We start from the raw sequence: 4,361 nt of genomic DNA, 5'->3' as shown, positions 1-4,361 counted from the left end.
ATCTTTAACCCTCGTGTCGTCTTCCCGTCAAAAATGAAAATCAACACATTTTATATCGACGTTTTTACCTTTTACTTACATTTTTGTCCCTTTTTTCAACACTTTTGAAGCTTTTTTTAGATGTTTGTCTAATTTTTTTGACGTTTTCAACACTACGTAACACTAACACTAACTTTAGTTTTACAGTTATTTTTGGAATTTATGGTCAATAAACCTCATTTATAGGAAATTATACCTAATGTTTGAGTTAGAAAAGCAGAAATTAGGAATTATTGAGACTAAAACTAAAGGAATGGATGTTGATGATAATCACAGACTGGAATATGTCAACTTTTACTCAATACTATTTCAAAAACACTTCCATTTGTTTTACAATGCTATAAAATTGAATAAGATGACAAAATTAATGAAATTAGAGATTTGTACTTGGCAAAGAGCGTTGGGTGGAATCAATCATGTTATTTTGGGGAATTAAAAAGAACATTGATATAGGACAACATGGGGACAACATGAAGACAACATGAGGACAACATGAGGAAAACATGAGGACAACATGAGGAAAACATGAGGACAACATGAAGACAACATGAGGGCAATATGAGGGCAACATGGGACAACATGGGGACAACATGAGGACAACATGGGGACAACATGAGGACAACATTAGGAAAACATGAGGACAACATGAAGACAACATGAGGGCAACATGAGGGCAACATGGGGACAACATGGGGACAACATGAGGACAACATGGGGACAACATGAGGAAAACATGAGGACAACATGAAGACAACATGAGGGCAACATGAGGACAACATGAGGACAACATGGGGACAACATGAGGACAACATGGGGACAACATGAGGAAAACATGAGGACAACATGAAGACAACATGAGGGCAACATGAGGGCAACATGGGACAACATGGGGACAACATGAGGGCAACATGGGGACAACATGGGGACAACATGAGGACAACATGAAGACAACATGTTCCTATGTTAATGTTAACTAGCATGTTAGTTAGCAGTAATTAGCCTGTGTCTATGTTAATATTAACTAGCATGTTAGTTAGCAGTAATTAGCCTGTGTCTATGTTAATATTAACTAGCATGTTAGTTAGCAGTAATTAGCCTGTACCTATGTTAATATTAACTAGCATGTTAGTTAGCAGTAATTAGCCTGTGCCTATGTTAATGTTAACTAGCATGTTAGTTAGCAGTAATTAGCCTGTGCCTATGGTAACATTAACTAGCATGTTAGTTAGCTGTAATTAGCCTGTGTCTATGTAAATGTTTACTAGCATGTTAGTTAGCAGTAATTAGCCTGTGTCTATGTTAATGTTAACTAGCATGTTAGTTCGCAGTAATTAGCCTGTGTCTATGTTAACGTTAACTAGCATGTTAGTTAGCAGTAATTAGCCTGTAACTACGTTAATGTTAACTAGCATGTTAGTTAGCAGTAATTAGCCTGTGTCTATGTTATTGTTAACTAGTATGTTAGCTAGCAGTAATTAGCCTGGGCCTGTGTTAATGTTAACTAGCATGTTAGTTAGCAGTAATTAGCCTGTGCCTATGTTAATGTTAACTAGCATGTTAGTTAGCCGTAATTAGCCTGTTCCTATGTTAATGTTAACTAGCATGTTAGTTAGCAGTAATTAGCCTGTGCCTGTGTTAATGTTAACTAGCATGTTAATACGCAGTTATTAGTCTGTGCCTATGTTAATGTTAACTAGCATGTTAGTTAGCAGTAATTAGCCTTTACCTATGTTAATGTTAACTAGCATGTTAGTTAGCAGTAATTAGCCTGTGTCTATGTTAACGTTAACTAGCATGTTAGTTAGCAGTAATTAGCCTGTAACTACGTTAATGTTAACTAGCATGTTAGTTAGCAGTAATTAGCCTGTGTCTATGTTATTGTTAACTAGTATGTTAGCTAGCAGTAATTAGCCTGGGCCTGTGTTAATGTTAACTAGCATGTTAGTTAGCAGTAATTAGCCTGTGCCTATGTTAATGTTAACTAGCATGTTAGTTAGCCGTAATTAGCCTGTTCCTATGTTAATTGTAACTAGCATGTTAGTTAGCAGTAATTAGCCTGTTCCTGTGTTAATTGTAACAAGCATGTTAGTTAGCAGTAATTAGCCTGTACCTATGTTGATGTTAACTAGCATGTCAGTTAGCAGTAATTAGCCTGTGTCTATGTTAATGTTAACTAGCATGTTAGTTAGCAGTAATTAGCCTGTGTCTTTGTTAATGTTAACTAGCATGTTAGTTAGCAGTAATTAGCCTGTACCTATATTATAGACTAACATATACCTACCTCTCCGTCTCTGCTGATTGGGAATGATTGAGATTTCTCTTGCACAGCTACCAGAAGACTTACAGCTTTCAGACAGGTTGCTCACATCACATCTAAGTCATCAAGCTCAGCTGTGGAGGCTGCGCAGTAACGCTCAGCATCACCGGGACAGAGCTATGTTTACATGTGAGCGTTTGAGGAAGTGTGTGTAGGGGGGCGGAGCGCGCGCCCGCTTTTATTTTGATCCGAACTGAACCGAACTGTCAGTCAGACCCCCCAGGACACCGATCCACTCTCAGGTGAGCTCAGTCTACCTTTATTTTATCCTTTTTGTATCATTTTCCCTTAAATGTGTTGATTTTCAAACGGACTTCTGGACGGTGTAACAGCTTTCTACACGTGGTGTAAAAGCGCCATAAACTTAAAAAAGGCGCGTTCATTAAACGTTTCCGGTAAATCTATAAAAGTGAAGTTATTAATACTTTTATTAGATGATTGAAAGACTTCCAGGCTTCCATAACCAAACATATTGTATTTAATATCCTATCCTAATGAGCCACATGTTGAGATAAACGTGAGTTTTCCACATTCAGGCTGGTTCCGCTAGTTAACGAAGAGATTAGTGTATTTATTCAGTTAGGAGGGTTTTAATAATAATAAAGATTAATAATGATATTATTACACAGACATTATAGCTATAACGTGTTGCGTTCATTGGCATAGGCAGGAAATAGGAGATAGTAGCCTACGGTCATTGATTCAATGGTCTAGTTTTAAATTTTTATGTAGGCTAGGTTAGGTAAAAGCTTTCAATGGGATAGTGTGTGTGTGTGTGTGTGTGTGTGTGTGTGTGTGTGTGTGAGAGAGAGTGTGTGTGTATGTGTCTGCCTGTGTGTCTGTCTTTGTCTGTCTGTGTGTCTGTGTGTGTGTGCGCGTTTGTGTGTGTGTGTGTGCGCGCGCGCGTAATCGTTCCTGGTGTCCAGCCAAAAAGCGTGTTTTATATAAAGGCCTATGTTCCAGTATCCAGTAAGTAACATGCAGTTTTAATATATATACACACACACACACACACACACACACACACACATTAAAACAGCTACTTACTGGATGTTGTGTGCCTTTAAAATGTATTTTAATGAGTAATAAGTTCAAGTTTAAGTCATAATAACATAATAGGCTTGACGCATGAAGTAGAAAGAGTTGTGATCACTTTTTGGCAAGTGGACAAAAGAACCGATCTCGGCGGAGGATCACTTTGTGGCAAGGCGCCTGTCTTCTGTTTCTCAGTTTAATTAAATAACAATAACAACACGTTCATACCACGATGTCATTAAATCAAATGGAAGTCGTTCAGATGGGTAAAGACATGTAATAGATTACCTTCTGTCCCCCCACAAAGCCATAGAATAATAATAACTTTGTAAATTTGGTTTTATTCATCAGTCATTGCTCTACTTGTGGTAAAATATATCTTTTAAATATTTGTAATGGTGCACAAATAGCAATAAAAAACCCCAGAATGATTACAACCCACGAGACCATTTTACCCGCCAGATTATATATGGGACTATTTAAAAAAAGAAGAAGAAAGTAGAGCCGTTTGGCGGAAAAACCCCAAACCCGCCCGATGTGGCACTGCTCTGTGGCACCGCGCATGCGCACATGGCGATGAGTCACAGCAACGTGCACGCTTTCATGCAAAACATTTCCGTCATCTGATCACAACAGGAGGCTTCAGTGAAAAATGCTGTTAAACCACATGACATCTGTTAGCTGTACAATGTATATTTATCCGAATTGTTTTGCTTGAAATTGTATTCTTATTATATTATTATAAAACAAATTGGTATGAATGAGAGGTGTGTGTGTGTGTGTGTTTGGGTATGTGGGTGTGTGTGTCTGGGTGTGTGTGTATCGTGTGTGTGTCTGTCTGTGTGTGTGTGTGTGTGTCATGTGTGTGTCTGTCTGTGTGTGTGTGTGCGTTTGTCTGTGTGTGTGTGTGTGTGTGTATCATGTGTGTGTGTGTGTCTGTCTGTGTGTGTGTGTGTATGTGTGTTTCTGT

The sequence above is a fragment of the Etheostoma cragini genome, chromosome 2 (assembly GCF_013103735.1).
Source record: "Etheostoma cragini isolate CJK2018 chromosome 2, CSU_Ecrag_1.0, whole genome shotgun sequence".
NCBI classification, from domain to species: domain Eukaryota; kingdom Metazoa; phylum Chordata; class Actinopteri; order Perciformes; family Percidae; genus Etheostoma; species Etheostoma cragini.
Note: the sequence above shows the minus strand (reverse complement) of the source record.